The sequence below is a fragment of the Equus quagga genome, chromosome 2 (assembly GCF_021613505.1).
Source record: "Equus quagga isolate Etosha38 chromosome 2, UCLA_HA_Equagga_1.0, whole genome shotgun sequence".
Classification (NCBI taxonomy): domain Eukaryota; kingdom Metazoa; phylum Chordata; class Mammalia; order Perissodactyla; family Equidae; genus Equus; species Equus quagga.
The window spans coordinates 109,184,903-109,203,580 of NC_060268.1; the positions used below are offsets into that span (position 1 = coordinate 109,184,903).

At 46.9% G+C, this 18,678-nt stretch overlaps 1 long non-coding RNA gene across 1 annotated transcript; it reads left to right on the forward strand.

Annotated features, from left to right (window-relative positions):
* Positions 1-1,935: 1,935 nt before the first annotated feature.
* LOC124235917 (uncharacterized) lies at positions 1,936-18,441 on the forward strand. The gene is made up of 3 exons (XR_006887602.1): positions 1,936-2,410; positions 2,685-2,754; positions 18,339-18,441. It is a non-coding gene; the product is annotated as an uncharacterized LOC124235917 (long non-coding RNA).
* The last annotated feature ends 237 nt before the right edge of the window (positions 18,442-18,678 follow it).

Sequence of the window (18,678 nt, forward strand, 5' to 3'; positions counted from 1 at the left end):
ACCCCCGCACGCAGAACAGGACAAGGGAGGACTCGACAAGTGGGTTGCACTCACTGGGGCCTTGCAGGGAGCACACAGCCCCACCAGGCTCTGATCCGGATTAGAACCCACTCCCTCACATGGCTTGTGGAGCCCACATTCATTTAGAACACAAGGGGCTCCAGAAGGGCTGCCAGATTTAGCAAATGAAAATACAGGATGCCCAGTTAAACGTGAATTTGAGATCAACAACACACAATTTTTTAGTGTAACTATGTCCTAAATATTGCATGGGACATACTTTTTTTTTAGCGTAACATTTAGGACATATTTGCGCTAAAAATGATTTGTTGTTGATCTGAAATTCACATTAAGCGGGCATCCTGTATTTTATCTGGCAACTCTTTTCTGAGGTCAACAGAGTCCCAGACCATAAACCAACAAGTCCACCCTCCCCCACAGTGGGTTACGTGGAATGTACCACATCTGGGGGAGAGCAGCAAAACCAGGAAGAAGGAAGAAAGAGAATGACGGTTGTCTAGTGACACAAGATAGAAGAAGAAAGAGGAAAGAGGATTTTAAGTCCTAAGGGCATCCACATTGCAGGTACCTGGGCTTGCTTCAAAACATCAGCATCCAAGGGGAAAACGACAGAGATAGGTGGAGGCCAAGGGCCTGCCAGATGAACCTGGCCTGCCCAGAGGCCAGTGGCTTGACAGAAGGAGGAGGAGGAAGGATGGTGGCCACCTTTGGGAACCCAAATCTTAGAGCAGTAATTCCTGGTCTGCCCGTCCTGTCCTGGTCTGCTTTGATGCGTACCTCTCCCTACCAAATGTGTGGTATATGGCTTGCACCATTAACTTTCACTTAGCTCAAGTTTAGTTTGATCTGAGAATGGTTTAGGAAGATAAAGAACTCTCAGACATCAAAAGAGTAAGATTAAGAATCTCTGCACTGGGAACTAGAAAGTTCCAGAAGATCACCAAAGGAGAGGCAGGAATGGGAGCTGAGATAGGAGGGCAAACCACCCAGGATCCTTTTCTGGAGGAGGTGGCGGGTCTGGGAGAAGAGAGGTGACCTAGAAACCAGCCTAGACAGGGACCCTCAGCCCCGAGGGCAGCACAGGTGGCAGACAAGCTTTTTGGGAGGAAGAAGGTGCCGCCTACTGTCACTTATGACGCTGCTGTTCAGATTGGGAGGCTGTCCACCAGGTCTCCTCTTATGTAAATGACGATGAACCACGCGCTGGGCCCACACGTTCCGTATCCAGGCCGATGTCTTAATTAACCCCTCTCGTTCAGTGCCTTCCCTTTGTTCTCCTCTCCAATTTCCCACTTCACGAACCGACATCTGAAGAGTCGCACATGGTCGATAGGGAAGCGCCCACAGGAGCCGTTCTGAGAGGCCGTCCTCTTTCCGCGCTCAGCTCCGGTTTCGTCTCTGATATCCATTATGGGCTTTTACATAAGGAGGCTAATGCATTTTCAAAGCAGGCAGATCACCCTCTCGTGTTTTGACAGTTTGGCCTTAGTTGAAATATAATTAAACTTTTTGAAAACAAGGGCTTTGAAACTCAATCTCCACACTGTTTACACATTGTTTTTTTTCTTAAGAGTTGGGTTTTTACTTGCTGCAGCTCAATTAATTCGTCCTTCACTTTCTGCCCTCAAAACAAACACTGGTTTTAAGCATTCCGCTTTTACAGCACTGCATAGCTGAGAGTGGAAAAAATAACATCTGAGACAGGATGAGCGTTTGATGAAACCTCCTTATGACAGACACATTTGAAAACCACCACTGGTGAGTCACTTGCATTCTGTGCATACCCTCTCCGAGGAGCAGGAAGTGTGGGTATTTTAAACCCTAAGGCCATGAGAAGTTTGCAGATGCGTCTTGAGGCGCTTGGCCGGCACCCCTCCCCGCCCGCGCTCAGTGGCCTTGCTACGTGAGGCCCAGTCTTCTGCCAGCCCTCTCTGTTTGTTCTCCTTGCCCTGGCTTTGCTTTTCTGCTAGCAAGCTGAGTCTAAAAAGTACAGAGCTAGCGAATTTATAAAACCAACAAATTTTTTTTAAAAAAATCAGCAACAACAACAACCAGAGCCCCGCGGTAGGTAGAGGTGGTGGGGACAAGCAGATGGTGCAACAAGATGTCCTCGGGCGGCCCGCTGGGGACCCAGCCTTGTGGCTCTGTGGCCAAAGAGAAATAAAGAAGTCAGATCCCTGCCAGCGCTTTCACTTCTAACCCAAGTCGTTAGCTGTGGGTGATGAGTTCTTACTCTTCTGCTTCGCTGTCTCCAAAGGCCAGAAGAATGCAGAGGGAAAAAAGATGCAGAGTTGAACTGAAGTGAAATGACTTTAGATGAAAGATTAAAAAAAAAGAAGAAGAAGAAAGACTTGAGGGAAATGAGCCAGATGTTTCCGTGAAAGAAGTTGTAAGTCCTAACCTTGTTTGGTAAAGGAAGGAGGCCCAAGGAGGGCTGCGCGGGCTCCCCAGGCGCTCAGAGCCTCTGAAGACGGTCAGCCCCCAGAGGGAGGCAACAAACTTGGCCTCATGGCCCAGCACCTAGTGGGAGACTTCAGCGTCCTCTATGGGGAGGGAAGTCTTTCTAGAACATGGGCCTCTGATGTTACCAGCGGGTGATATGGGAGGGCAGTGGATTCATCCAAGAATCTGTTTTGCTCCAATGTTTTTATTGTTATTGACAGTTTTCTTAAAGAGATGGAGTCATTTGGGAAATGGAAGCCCAGCCTTCAGCGTTGTTAGTCCAATCTTCTGGTAAGACCCCTGACCCGGTTGGGAGCTGTGTAAGCCACAGAAGCAGCCCAAGTATTACACAATACTTCTATTGTCACAAATGCTAGCTGCCTCCCATTCCTAAGAGAACCTAAAGAATCCGCTGATGGAGGAAAATCCTGGACTTGTAGTAAACAGCTCCAGAGATATCAGAGAGCTGGTAACATCACATATTCTTGGAAGGGTTGCTCAAGAAATGTGTACTCCTCAGAACGGCATTGTACGGGACTGTAGGGGGGTTCTAAGCATCTGAGGTCAGTCACAGAGGCAGCACAGGGGACATAAAAAGGAGAACTCTGTGTATTAGTCCCCTTATGCTGCTGTAACAAATTATCACAAACTTGGCAGCTTAAACAACACACATTTATCATCTGACAGTTCTGTAGGATAGAAGTCTGATACAGGTCTTCCTGGGCTAAAATTGAGGGGCGGCAGGGCTGGGTTCCTTCTGAAAGCTCTAGGGAGAATGCGTGTCCTTGCTCTTTCAGCTTTTAGAGGTCACCTACGGTCCTTGGCTCATGGTCTCCTTACTCCACCAAGGTTGCTCTCTCGGTGCCTTTCTTCTGGAGTCACATCTTCTCTGACTCTCCTCCTTCTGCCTCCTTCCACATTTAAGGACCCGTGTGATTACACTGAATCCACTTGGAAACTCCAGGATGACCTCCCTATCTTAACGTCAGCTGATTAGCAGCCTTAATTCCTTCTGCAATCTTCATTCCCCTTCACCATGTAATTTAACACCTTCCCAGGATCTGGAATCAGGATGTGGATATCTTCCGGGGCTATTATTCTGTGACGGTCTGTGGGATTCTTGGGGTCTGTTAGTCTCCCTGAGTATGACACAGTTTCTCGTCTATAATAATGTGATTGCTATAATGTACATGTACTGTCTGCTAGGCATGGTTCTTAGCACTTCACGTGTCTTCAGTTCTATGAGGTAGATACTATTACATGCTTTGCTACACAGGTGAGGAAAAGGTACAGAACATACCTACGGCTGGTGCAGGATAGAGACAGGGTTAGCATCCAACCTTCTGACCCAGATTCCAGGTTCTTTACTATGAAGAGGTAAGCGGGGCAGGGTGAACTAGACAGTTCTGCTCATCCTTCTGGCCTTGACGCCATCTGAGTCCTGGCTTGTGAAGCTGAGTGTCCAGCTAAGAGTTTGGAGGAGCCAGAAACACAACCACCCTTCGTGCTCAGCTTAGACCATGACAAGACAAGCCCAGGGACAGCTGATGCAAGGAAATCGTCTTGCTGCTGTTTTCCATGAGTGGAGGGGACTTCACAGAGGAGAGGAAATAGAGCGCCATAAGTTGGAGTGAGGTCCTACCCTCCAGGGGGCCCTGGAGTCACTAGATGGAAGGTCAGAGAGCGAACCATTACAAGGGGAAGTTGGCTACCGTTTGTGCCCTCCTCAGCAGCCTAGCCCTGTGGAAATGAACAAGGCTGGCCTCAAACAAGGACCACCCACCCACCTAAGGCCTGTGTGACTTTCCTGCAATGACGGAGGGGCAGGGCCAGAAGCCCAGATTGGGGGCTGCCTCCCGGAGCTCCTGATTGATTGTTTATAAAGTCCTAGCCTCCTTAGCTCAAGATGCAATGGCTGGGCCCCAGTTGGCAAGACAAGCTCTAAACCAGAGAGAAGGAAGAGCCAGCCTAAAGCTCCTCAGGGCCCCGGGAAGCAGGACTGAGAGAACCTCAACCGCCAAGTTCCGCAAATTTCACAAGTCTATTACAAACCCCAGAAGTGTTGTTTGGTTGCTTAAAAACGATTTAATTTTTGCAATCTCCCAGAGAGAGGGTGCCCCAAATTAAAAGTGATGTTTGAAAAATAGTGGCTATGGGGGAGAAAAGATTGTTCTTCTCCAAGGAGGGCAGCAAGCAGGAGCGGAGAAGCACCCTCATGTCAAAGTTGTAGGAAACCCTTAGTTCTGACATCTGAGTCATGACGCCTGTCGCCGTGACGGAGCTGATTCTCCCATTACGGAACTAGAACAGTCACCTTCTTGTGACTCTCCCAGAAATCTGTCTGGTTCTCCCCAGAACCTTGAGCACCATGAGAGGAGAGGAGGCCTTCTGTCGTAGTGGAGAAAGGATGCTCTCTGGCATCGGACAGGCCTGGGGTTGAATCACAGCTCAGCTACTTACTTACTTTGTACCTCTGACAAGGCGCTTAGCTTAGCTGAGCCTCAGTTACCTCAACTGCGAAGTGGAGATAAACGGCAGGCCTTGCATCACGGGGATGCTGAGAAGAGACGATTGTGCTGTTAGAACAGGACAGCACGACAGCTGGTACTCCGCAGGACCTCTGCAGTGGTGGCTACCATTACTGTTGCTTTTCATATCATTACAGCTAGCATTAACAGCATCATCAAAATGGCCTTCTTAATGAGGAGGTCCCCTGCAGGCCAGGAGCCTTGTTGACCACTCATGCTCCTCACACAATTCCCAGAGTCCAGAGGGCAAATGGACTGACAGCGTGAAGCATTACTCAAGAGAGCGCTGTTAGGTCTAGGAGTGGGGCACCACGTGGCCTCAGGGCCAGCATGTGTGTCCCAGGCACACAGGTCCTGAGAGATGGCACACTGTGTCTGCGGCATCCGTGTCTCCTCAAGCCTCTCTCTTGTCCCCTCGCGCTACTGGAGAAGCAGTGTGCCAGACAGTGCAGAGTGAGTCACAGTGCAGAGCCGGAGTGCCCAGAAGAGGGGCGGCCACTTCGTGGAAGAAGGTCAGCTCTGGCACAGCTGGGACCCGCGAGAGGCCGGCTGCCGCCACTGCCTGCCGCCAGGGCGCCCCGGGGGGCATGTGCCGGAGGTCCTTCCCACCTACTCTGCTTGAATGAAATGAAATGCTCCTGGCACATAACCTGGCCCCATGTTTTATAGCTTAACACCAGCCGGCTGTGTTGACTGAGTCACTTTTGACACATTTCAGTTGCTTTGGCTACCTAACGTCATTTGAATCACCTGGCCAAACACGCATGCAGGTTTGGTTATTTTCAAAAGGGACAGGCCACCCAGGCCTGCAGGGTTTGTTGTGCTTTGCTGGGCAGTGAGCTCCCTGGATTGATTCGGCAGCAGTGCTGGCACCCGGTGGCTAGGAGGCTGGGGAAGCCGGCGAGCTCTGGGTCTCCCATGGGAAACCAAGTCACTTCCTGCTCGAGGGTGCTCAGCACACTGACCTTTCACCCAGGCAGGAGACGACAGGATGGCTGAAGGGAGCCATAATCTGGGCCTGCACTAAACGACAAGTGACGGCACCCACTCCTGCGAGCAATCGCAAACGCACGTGGCTGCGAGGGTCTCGGTTCTCTGTCTCTGCCTAAGGCCTCTCTACCAGGAGCAGCTAAGGTACTACATTGACCTCTGTGGTGGACAGACTGGGGAGGTGTTGCTCAGTTCCAGAAAGGGAGACAGGCCCAGTACACACACAACGCAGGGGAATCAGCCTGACTGGCCACTGAGAATTTGACAATCTCAGATGTTGACAAATAATTGTGCAAAGTGGAGACCCAGAAAGAGAAGCGTAGCAGACAGTAGCAATAGCAAGTATGGCGCTGGGCACTGTTTTAAAGGCTTTCTGTGTATGAGCTCATCTAACCCTTATAACAACCCTACGAGGTAAGTACTATGCTTGTCCCACATTTTACAATGGGGAAGTCGAGTCAGGTTCGAAAACGTGCCCAAGGTCACAAAGCCAGTAAGTGATGCCACCGGGATCCGACTCCAGGGTCTGTGTGTTTAACCTTATTGCTAAGTTGGATAAATACAGGCCATCTCGCAAAGCAAAGAAAGAGGAATCTACAGATGTCAAAACTCCCCCTTAGGCAGAGAGGAAAGGGCCGTGAGCAGCACAAGGCGAAGGAGAAAGGGCAGGTTTATGAGTTGGCCCCCCTCCCGGGAAACGCCTTCCTCTCTCCAAGTCTGAGAGGACTCGGTCAGACTTTCTTGCTTCACCAAAATGAATCTCACAAGTCTTGGAAAAACACAGCCGCCCCCCCACCCCGTTTCCCCCAAACGCTGTCCCCAGCCCCATTATGCAAGTGCCGATTACAGCGGGTTGTGGAAGGCTTTCGTGGTCACGGTTTTCAACTGCAAATGAAAGAGGAAACCACGTCAGGAAGGAGCACATTTTACCAATCCCACGTCCAAGAGTGTAGGAGACCCCGATGCAGACAGACGGGGTTTCTGGAAGGATTGGAAGGCTGGGGGGCCTGGGGCTGTGAAGGAGGAGGTATGGTCAGGGCTGAGAGGGCTCTGAGACGACCTGGGGGAAGGCCTGGCAAGGAGCAGGGAAAGGAAGCCAGCACTGAGAAGGGCTGCTGGCCGGAAGTGAAACCTCCCTCTAAAGAGCAGGGCACTTCCTGAGAGCCGGGCTATGACCCCTGGAGCAGCTCTGAGCAAAGGCCCAGGGGCATTTCCCAGGCCCCCTCAGTGGGCTTCCTCCGGCATGCAGCCAGGGCTGCAATCCACTGCTCCAACAAGTCGCCCCTTCAGCAGGTGACATTGTGTCGCAGCCCAGACCAGGAGAGGCCGCGTTTACCCACAGGGAAGACACTGGGAGCATTCCCTGGAACTCCCACCATTCCTGGGCTGTTTCCCAGCCTCTCAGAATCTGCTGCGTATCTTGACTTGAGGCAAAGGGCTCCTCAGGGGCAGTGCACACAGGGGCGCCTTTGGGTCCTTGCGGACCCCAACAATGCCTTGAACTGATGCCTGGGTCGATGAGGGGCCCCCTCAGGGTGCAGAAAGCAGAAGCCTTCTTTTGGGTCCCAGCTCTGCAACTTGCAGGCCCCAAGACCAGGAGCACATCGCTCATCCCCAGAAAAGTAAGGATAAGAATGCCCACCCCACAGAACTTTATGGGTGTGACATGAGGTATTTGTCCATTTATTCACTTAATATTTGAACCCACTCTATGTCGGGCAATGGAAGTCAAGGATTTTGAAATCAGAAGAGCAGCTCATTGGCTGAAGGAGGAAGGGGTGCTTGTCTACTGAGCAGAGCTCCCGGGATAAAGGGTAGGCAGGGGAGAGGCCCCGAGGGGCTGCCGCCCTCCAGGGGCATCTGCCCATCAGCACGAAGTGCAGGAATTGGGGCCCACATCCTTGGGGTGCCAGGTAGCTTCTGTCCATGGTGGGGGGGGTAGCTGCCTGCAGTCGCCCTGAGTTGGCTGACTGCCCCCGTGCCTCACAGCAGTCCCCGAGCTGACCTGGGCAGGACCAAAGTGTGGGAAAGGGTGAAGAACCCTGCCCCATCCAGCACACAGCCTACTCAGCTCCTGGGAGCTTCCTACTGGCTGGGAATGCCACCTCCGGGACTTCCACCTTCTCAGCCTCCTGTTGGCCTGATGGATGCCAGAGGATGTTGGTCAGTCGGAAACTGACAGAGATCATCGCTCAGCCCGGACACTATCTCTCTCTTCTCTGCCTCCGTCAGCTCCATCTCATGGTGGCCAACCAAGCAGCTTCAGATGACCTGGCATGTGGCTCACCAGAAGAAGACACCTCTACCCTAGAGGCTGTGTCCACTCCTGGGACCAGGGGTGGTGCCTGCATGGGATGGCCGTGTAGCTGCGAAAAAGTGTTGAGCTAAACTCTGAAGCCCCAGGTCTTATCAGGCTAAGGCAACCTGCCAGGACAGTGAAACCACCTAGGCTCGTCAAAAGTCACACTCGCCCTTTGCCCTTTTAGGGAGAACACAGGCACTGAAATAAATGACTTCGGATCTGATGGAGAGAGGCACAAAATCTGCAGATCTGAGCCTGTCATTGCTATGACTTACCAGCCCCGTGACTTTGGGTAAAGTCCTTAACATTCTGAGGTCTCCAATTCTTCTCCAGAGTCCTGTGTGTGAAATGCTTTGCAATTATAAGGAGATCTGTGAATGTAAATTATTAGTAGTATTAGGTATAACCTTCTGAGGGAAGGAGGGAAGAGATAGAAGGTGCTTATACCTATTTACAATTCTGGATTCCTGGAATCTTAGCTTGTTTTTATCTTTTCCAGCTGGCCCATGACAAGATGTTCACTGGTGAACATTTAGTCTCTGAAAACTAATTCCCGTCTGGAATATGAGACCCTGGCTGACCTCAACCTTCAGTCTGTTTCTCACTTCCAGGGTGGAGGGTACAGTAGCACTCGGGGAATAGCCTGTGTCCGGACAGCCATGCTAAACGCTCCTGGTCTCTACATTTAGAGGCTGAAAAAAATTAGTTGGAACCCAAAATGAACTGGACCTTGGCCAATGGATGTTTCAAAGTAAACTGAAACTCTAATCCACATCGTTAGCCCCATGCTTCTTCACGCCAATGATGCCTACCCACCAGGATGCAATGCATCAGTGTACCCTGGGAAGTGCAGGGCATTTAATGGGCTGGTGACTTCGGGCAGGCTGGTGACATTTTGGAACCTATGGTGCCAGGCTCCATTAGGGGAATCCTACACTGACTGATTGGCTCTTCTGGGTAAAGTTTTTAAGAAAACAAAGGTCTTCTTGGTAGGAGGCTAAGAGAGCAAGCATCCTGATTGTGTTGGGAAGAACATGGTCTTTGGAGCCAGACAAATTTTGGTTTAGTGTGGACTGCAGGATGTCTGTGTAGACAGCAATCTCATTGAAACCGAGGTGGTAAGGGAACATATACTGAAGCTTCATTTTGTCCCCTGACTTAGATTGTGTATTTATTTGGAGGGGAGGGGGTTGGAGGGCAGGGGGCTGCTGGAGACGATGGCTGCATGGAAAGCTTTCCAAACCACCCCTTGTGATGCCACCATCTTGATTAAAATTCAGGAACCACCACTTCCCATCTATGTGACCTTGGGCAAGTAACTCTGCCTCTCTGAGTTTCTGTTTTCTCATTTGTAAAATGGAAATAATAATTCCACTCTGGCAGGGTTTTCGTGGCGGATTATATGAGATGACATATGGGAAAGAGTTTAGCACAATGCAAGCATATAATAGGCACTCAACATAAGCGAGTTTCTTCCATTGCTGGTCCCCAGATGTCTTACGATCCTAATGAAGTCTCCAGATGGGTACTCAGATCTGGAAAGTTAAAAAAAAGAAGACGTTAGTTAGGGTTTTTGGGGGGGGGGGGGGTTTGCCTTTGGATTTTGCTCCCCACCAACAAGTGTGTATCAAGAGGATGCCACATCTGCCCTCCACATTGTACGCCCGGAATGCTGAGCAGCTGGTCTACTTGAAAGGGAGCCTTCACAGACTGAACTACACAGGCAGCGCCAGTCCTATGGATGGAAAAGTCGCCATAGCAAATTAATTAGACCAGTGGTTTTCCTAATGTCTAGCGGCAGCAGAATCTTCCTACAAGGGGTTTTTTTTCCCTGAGTTTTTTTGGGTTTTTTTCCCTCTTTCACAGAACTCCTAGAGTCTGGATAATGGAAGACAAGACTTAGGATGATAGCGGGAGACATTATAAGCATGTCCCTAGTACCAAGTTCTTTGCAAGGAACCTCCAAGGGGCTCCTTTTGGAAGTTGTGGAGTTGGCAGGAAACTACTGAATTTGCTATGGTCAACACAATGAGCTCATTCATTCATTCAAGCACTCATTCAAGAAGCATTGACTGAGGGAGGCCCCGCAGCATTCTAAGAGATGTTAAGATAATACAGGACACAGTCCTTGTCCCTGCACTTTAATGACTTGTCCCAAGTAACAAACAATGCTGCTCAGTTAGGAATAGGAAGTTGCAAAATTATCCGCCTTGAGACCCAGGTCAGTGGATTGCAGAGCTGCATACCTGCCCACTGGGGTTCCTTGCAGGGCACCGGCCCCTCTCCTGACTTCTGGTCTACCACATCCTGGGTGGCGCGCGGTATCACCCAGTGTCCGCCTCACAGCAGCCTTGGTGAAGAAATCTCAGAGTCCTCTTTGCTGCCTGTGAGTTACAGCTTCCCATGGGTTAGGAGTAAGGGGGATAAGCTGTTTAAACGAATTGCTTTTGAAACAGATGCATTCGAAATCTAGATGAAAGGGTGCTTGACAAGAAATGTTTGGGATGTGATGGATTCTGCAGCTCACCTTGTTTGATAAACCATAAACCAGCTGCTTTCACCCTTCCCTAAACACCAGCTCCCACAGGAGCAAGTCAGCCCAGGGCTCTCTGGGAACAACAGTCCCCTGGATGACAGGCAACCTCTTCGGGAGGGCCCAGAAATCAGCACTCAGCACCAGACTCCGAGGGGGTGCAGCCCCATCCAAAGCCTTTGCTTCTCTTCTCTCCATGGTTTCCCTAACAACACATCACGCACACGTACACACACAAGCACGCACGCACGCACAGCAATAAAGTGTCAGTTCAACAAAGCATGTTTCCCAGCAATCAACACAATAGATGCCTCGCCAAGGAGCAGAGAAGTCTTCTCACCTGGGGTCTCCAGAAGCCCCTGCCTCTAGGGGGCCACTGGAGGCTGTGGCCCAAGCAGCCAGTTCCACAGACCACCCCCCCCCCACACACACACCTTCTCTTATCAAGGGAAATCCTTCAGCAATCTATTCCGCAGCCTCTTCTCTCCATGCACACGACACATACGTGGCTTAAGGTGCCTGGAGGACCCCAGGTCAAAAAGACACTTGCCTTCATCTTCTCTGATTCCAGAGTTCCCTAAGACCCCTTCCCCACCCCACCCACAGCTCCTAACCCACTCAAAGGAAAACACAACCAAGACCTTACCATTGACTGGCCATGATACAGCAGCCAGAGGAATGAACCCACTGGGATTTTGATTTCATTAGTCAAACTAGGACCAGAGGGTTCTGGGTAAAAGTTTGTCAAGTTAAGTGAGACCTGGCCAGGGCCTCCTAAGGAAGGAGTCTGCATGTAGCTGCAGGGCCAGCTCTGGATCAGAAGGAGAAAAGGAGACCTCCCCTTTGCCGTTTGCAGACCCAAGCTGTGTGGTCTTAAAGCCTCGGATCAGTGGGGAGGCCCCAGGCCAAAATTTCGGGCTTAGGCTTGTGGATCCAACGGGGTAGGCTTTCATTATGGTGAAAAATGTATAAAGTTTAGTGGTGTTTTTTGTTTGTTTTTGTTTTTAGAATATTAATAGAATTTAATACAGTTGTCTTGAGGATGTAGAACAGAAAGACATACCTAGTATAGTTCTTGCACCTAGTAGGAACTCAGTATATGGTAGCCATTGATTTTTCCCCTCTCTGCACAGCGATAGGTCCAGCCCTGCCCAGTCTGGGCCTGCCTCCTCCTCGGCAGTCCTCTGCATGTGGCAGAGAAGCCTGCCCTTCCCCCAACTCAGTGGGCTGGAAGTGATGGTTGTGCTGCTTCCACCTGTAACTGGGTCATGGCTTACTTACATGTCTTGTACTCAGCAGAAGAAAGCAAATGAGAGTGTTAACTGAGGACTGGGTTAGTCAAAACTACTGCTCCTTTCTGGTGTGCTTTATTAGAATGTAAGGCAATCCAAGCTTACCGCGGGGTTTCAATGTCATCGAGAGTTCCCAGTGCTTTGTGGCAGGGCTCGCATTCATTCCAGACAAAGCAGAATGAGCCGCATCTCACATTACCTGATCACATGGCGGCAGCGCCCATCCCAGTGCAGCATGGGCATTTCTGTGGTGCACTCCTGAGGAGCTCAAAGGGCTTAAAGAAAACCCTGTCTTTATTTGGGAAGTAGTATTATCCGGGTTTTACAGAGAGAGATACTGAGAGGTGAAGTGACCTGCTTTAAGACCACACAGTAAGAAGGAGGTGGGCTGAGAATGCGGCCCAGGCAGCTGACTGGAGCTCCTTGGCTGGGACATCACAAACAGAAAGCTGCTAGCACAGAGCCCGTGCTGGCCCGGCCTTGTGGGGGACTTGAGCAGGAGACTGAACTCAGTAACAAAGGCCAGGGCAGATGAAACGTAAAAGCATCGGCCCTGAGGAAAGGTTTGCAAAGAACTGGCTTATTCTTGAGAAAGCAAAATGAGGACGTCTGTTGCAGGGAAAGGACACGAAGATGCCAGAACTCAGCTTAACAGATACTTTTTCACCATCTACCAGGTGCCCACTAGCATCCTCGTGGACCGACCCCCAGAGGAGATATTTCATCTCCCTTACTCCTATTTTTTAGTAATAATCAAAAGTGCAACAACAATAATAATGGATAGAAAAGAAAAGTAGAGAGTGAAATTTTTCTTTTTCTGACCTTTCTATAGATGGTCATGACCATCAAAAGAAACCCACAATATTACAGAACAAAAAAATGTAATGAATTAGTACTTTTAGTTACATTAATGTATTTTTTGAAAAAAAGGAAACGCACTTACTTTTACATACTGGTCTACTACAGTTCTGTTTTCGACGCTTAACTTCTTTAATTTGTCCATGACTTTGTAAAATTGATCTTCATATTTTCCTGCTCAAAGGACAGTACAGCCAGATTTGTCCATCTACCTTTGCTCCTGGTTAATCAAAGAACACTGTTTCTCAGTTTTAATTTTGAAAAGTCTTTCACATAAAGTAATAGATATTAAGTTCTGAAAAATCTTAAACAACAGAATACATATGGCAAAGATTCATGAAAACCCAATTTTGCAAAAAATTCTAGAAATTGCAGTATTTACCCATATCTCTGTTTCTCCAGGATCCATTTTGTTGTCTTTCAAATATCTCCATACTTGGAAATTTTTAAACACAAATAAAAACTCTAAGTGGTTATATAGATTGACAGAATTGAAGTAACTCAAGTTTCATATAAAGACACACAGAGAAAGACAACAAAATGGTAAAAAAATATAAAAATTAAGAAAATCCAGAACTAGGGAAAAGAGAAATAAGAGGGAGAAGTCCAGCTAAGAAGGAAAAGTCGTGCTGAGTCCCTATGCACTGATGTAGTTGCTAGAGTTGAGCTGTAAATTTAGCTCTACATGCTTGACTTCCTGGCAGCCAAAGGAAAAAGGGAGATGTGGCCAGTTATGGCATTCACATTGACGGAAAAGAAGCCACTGTGGGAGAACCTCAAGGACAGCTCCTTGTGAACCCTGCAGAGGATTCGTCTCAGGGACTAGCCAAGTCTACTGAGGGAGAGAGAGAATTACAGGACTGTTTCACTCTGTTTTTGTTTGCCCCACATATTGGTTTCAGACCTTAAGAAAGAGGTAGCAGGGGTTGCAGAGGTGCTGTGAACTACCATCAGAAAGTAAGTGATCCCAAAAGACTAATTTTACTAAGAAATTAAAAAATTTGTGTTTAGCACATTTTAAAACTGAGGTTAGATAAATGGCAATGCTTAATCCAAAGGACTAGATCAAGAATAATGAAGAAGACAAAGGAGAGAGTTGGGTGGCAAGGATGGCTTAACGTTCCTTTGAACTCCACATTTTGTCCCCACCCCAAGGGCTCCACCTGCCACGAGCCAGCTTCAGCTCTGGGGTGCCGGCTGCACAGACCTGTGTGTAAATCCTGCCTCCAGGGCTTTTTCCCTGGTGGTCACGGAAGACTGGCTCTCCACAGACTACCTTCCTGCCAAGAACACAGAATGATATGGACAAGACATGGATATGGACAAGATGAGAAATTGAGAAGTTGAGCAGGGCTTCCAGGAGTCTTACGGGGCTGGGGTGACAAAAAGGGAATTCAGGGTCCAGCACGGAGGAAAGGTGAGCTTAAATACCTCCAGCTTTCAGTTGAGATTCCCCCCAAAAGGGTGGATTCAGGAAGAGATCAGCCTGCAGAAAGCCTGAATGATTTTTAAAGAGCTCAGTCCTTGACTGGATTTATGTGACGTAAAATGAAGCAACACATTTCTAAACAACCCATGAGTCAACATAGAAATCACGATGGAAATTAGAAAATATTTGAATGAAAAGGTAATAAAATTAAAACATATCAAAACTTATGAGATGCAGCCAAAGCATGCTTAAGAGAAATTTATAGCCTTAAATGTGTCATTAGAAAAGAAGAAAGGCTAAAGACGCAATGAAAGAAGTTTCCATATTTAGATTTTAGTAAAAGAATAGCAAATTAAACCTTAAGATAATCCCAGGATGGAAATAATAAACAGCAGGAATCAGTAAAGTAGGAAACAATAATACAACAAACCAAACCAACTGAGCCAAAAATTGTCCTTTAAAAAGACTAATAAAATTGATAAGCTCCTGACCAGACTGATTTCTTTAAAAAAGGATTTGGTATAAATAATTAACATCAGGAATGAAAAAGAAGACATAATCGTATAGCGTACAGCTATTAAATAAGGTAAGAGGCTGTTTTGAACCAATTTATGGTCTTATATCTATCAAAATAAATGAAATCCATAATGAATAAATCTTGCCGCAAAGATAACTCCAGAACCAGAAGTCTTCACCAGCAAATTCTTCCAAATATTTAAGGATGAAATAACATCAGTCCTACACAAACCCTTGCAAAGAATAGAAAGCAAGTGACCTCTCGACTCATTTTTGAGAACTATGTTACCTTAATATCAAAACCTGACTGGGAACAAAAATTACAGGCCGTTTCTTCCTCCTTAACGTGGATGCTGAATCCTAAACACAATATTATCAAACAGGATACAGTCCAGGCCTCTATAAATAGGATGTACATCACAACATAAAAAAGATAATATATCGCAACCAAGGTGGCGTTTATTCCAGGAATGCAAGATTGTCTCAAGAGTCAAAAATCAATCAATGTAGTCTACCACAGAAACAGAATAAAGAAGAAAATCATCGATCAACTCAATGAATTCACAAAAAGTATTTGATAAAATTAAATCCCTAGTGATAATAAAAGGAAAAAAAGAACTCTCTTAGGAAACTAGGAATAGAAAGGGAATACCTTACTATGATGGAGTATCTATAAAATTACCTCTAGTAAATATTATACTTAAAGTTCAAATATTGATACCTTTCTTTCAGTATTGAGACTAAAAGAAGGATTTTCCCTGTCTCCTCTTCTATTCATTATCGTTCTGGAGGTCTTAGCCTTTGCAATAAAGCAAGACAAAGAAATAAAATTTTAAGAATTGAAAAGAAAGAAGCAAAACTGACATTATCTACACACTACATGATTGCATATGTAGAAAATAAAAACTAATGTATAGAAAAACTATCGGAATTAATAAGTAAATCAAGCAAGGTGGTTAGATAAAAATTACCAATAAATGAGTCAACAGTATTTTTATATAACAGAAACAAAAAGCAGAATCCAAAAAGAAAACATTGATAAACTGAACTACATTAAAATTTGTACCTTCTGTTCATAAAAAAAATAATAACGTTAAGAGAAGGGAAGCCACAGAGAAGAAGATATTTGCAATCCAAATAACCGACACAGGACTCATATCCAGAAAACATAAAGAACTCCTATATATCACGAAGAAAGACAGTCAATTCAATAGAAAGATGGACAAAAGACCCAAACAGGCCAAGAGATATCCAAATGACCAACAACATTTGAAAAAGTGCTCAATTTCATTAGTCATCAGGGAAATGCAAACTAAAATACATTCACCAGAATGGCAAAAATAAAAAAGACCAACGACATCAGGTGTTGCTGAGGATGTGGATCTGCCCAGACTCTCATAACTATTTCCTGGGAGTGTGAATTGGTATAGCCACTTTGCAAAACTCTTCAGCAGTATCTATTAAACCTGAGTGTATGTGTACGCTATGACCCAGCAATTTCATTCCTTGGTGTATACCACCCAAAAATGTATACACTGAAAGACATTCCAAGCAGTATTATTTGTAAAAGCACCAAATTAAAATCTACCCAAATGACCAGCAGCAGATAAATGTGTAAATAAATTGTGGTATATCCATACTGTGGAAATTTTTACAGCACTAAAAATGAAAAAGCTACTTGTATCCTTAATACCACTAGCTCAGTCTGACAGACAAAAAAACTGAGTGGGGAAAAAAAGCCAGATAAAAGAAAGCATAACGTACAATTCCTTTTTTTGTTGTTGCTGAGGAAGACTCACCCTGAGCTAACATCCATGCCAATCTTCCTCTGTTTTTTAGTATGTGGGCCGCCAGTACAGCATGACCACTAACAGAGGGGTGTAGATCTGCGCCCAGGAACTGAACCAGGGCCGCCGAAGCAGAGTGCACTGAACTTAACCATGAAGCCACCAGGGCTGACCCATGTACGATTCCATTTTTATAAAATTCACAACAAGCAATCTAATCTTTGGTGACAAAAATGATTACCATCAGGGAAGAGGTGATTATTGGAGAGACCAGGAAGGGATTTCTCTGGTGCTGGTAATATTCTCGCCTTAAGGTGATGGTTGCACAGATGTGTGTACATTTGTGATAATCCATTAGGCAGCACACTACAGCTTTCTTTATGGACATTATACTCCAATCCTAGAAAATGTATTTACTTGCTGTCTGTGAGACAGGGGCAAGTTACTCAACCACATTAAGTTTCTGTCCTCCTCTGTAAAATGGGTATAAGAATAACTACCTCAGAGGATTATTCTGAGATATGAATGAAATAATGCTCATGAAAAGGACGGCACAGGGCGAGCCTAATCAACAGTAGCTGCTTTGTTATCACTATTGAGGATCTCAGCCATTTCACTGTTTACTTCTGGGACCATCCTGGGTGGCTGCCTGCAACAGCAGCCAGTCCTTTCCTGGGCACACCAGTCAGCAGCAAACCCGGGATTTTTCAAGGCCTCCTGGGATTCCAGCCCCAAACTGTTCACAGGCCCCAGGTCCTCACCCTCACAGAAAGATCAGCTGCTTGGGGGTGTGATTAGAATGGGGGTGGAGATTAAGCTTCTGTTGTCCCAGACAGTCCAGGCCTCTAGCCTCCCCATGGAGTGCCAGAGCCAGGCCTTCAGGAGGCCCAGAGAAGGGAAATGAGGTCATCTGATCAGAGGAAGTCCTAAAGCTGAGGCTTTCATGAAAGAGGGAGGGTGTCCAAGGAAATTCCAGCCTGGGAGCTTGGGTGACAGCGAGTTCTTATGGAATGGCGCAATGGAGCCCCTTGGTGATAATGTGCATGTTGTGATGCATCCCAAGGAGCACACGGACTCCACTCATCCTGGATGCCAGCGGGGGTCTGCGGACTCAGCTCTTTTCTGAAAGTCATGGGAAATCATTAAATATGGACTACAACTTTTTGCCAATTCACCTTTTCTTAAATGTTGCCGTTTTCATTCCTGCCTTTTTGACGCAGAGTCCCTCTCTTAGGCCAACTTCGCAAGCTACGTCTTCACTTTGAGAGGCAGCATCTTCAAACCCAGAGTTTGCCCAAATCTTTCCAGATTATAACAATCACCTGGGGTGCTGCTAAAAATACAGATTCCTGGGCCTGAACCCAGACTCACGGAATAGAATCTTTAAAGAGGGAGGCCTAGGAATCTGTAGTTTAAAAAAAAAAACCCGGGTGGTTCTGATAATCACTCAAATGGGGAAAACCATCCTCCAAACTGGTGGTTCCTTCAAATTCCCAGAAACCTCTGGCAACTCCTCCCACTTGGCATCCCTTTCCTTTTAAAATTTTTATCCAAGTTTCTCTTTTTCTATTCAACAAGCTCTCCTGTGGTTGTTCCAACCTCTGTCCACCCCAAGTTATCTAGCTCTTTCTTTTCTTCAGACCCTGAGCCTCAATTTGGAGCCGTGGACCCTACCTGCATTCCCATGATGCTGAGACAATGCTGTCCACCCCAGCTTCACACCCCTACCTGGGGGGATCTGGCTAAATGACATAATGTGTAACTCTGAATAAAACGGATTTCTTTCGAGAATTTTGGGATGATTGGTGACACAATCGGGTAACCCAAAGCCATCCTGTAAAATCACTACAAAATTCCAAAACAGTATTTTGAGAGTCACAAACACTATCACTAACTTTGCCCCAAAACACCACAAAATGTCAGGTAAGAGTACTTTTTCTAGTCACTATTTCTCAGTAATCATTTATTCAGGGGCTACTG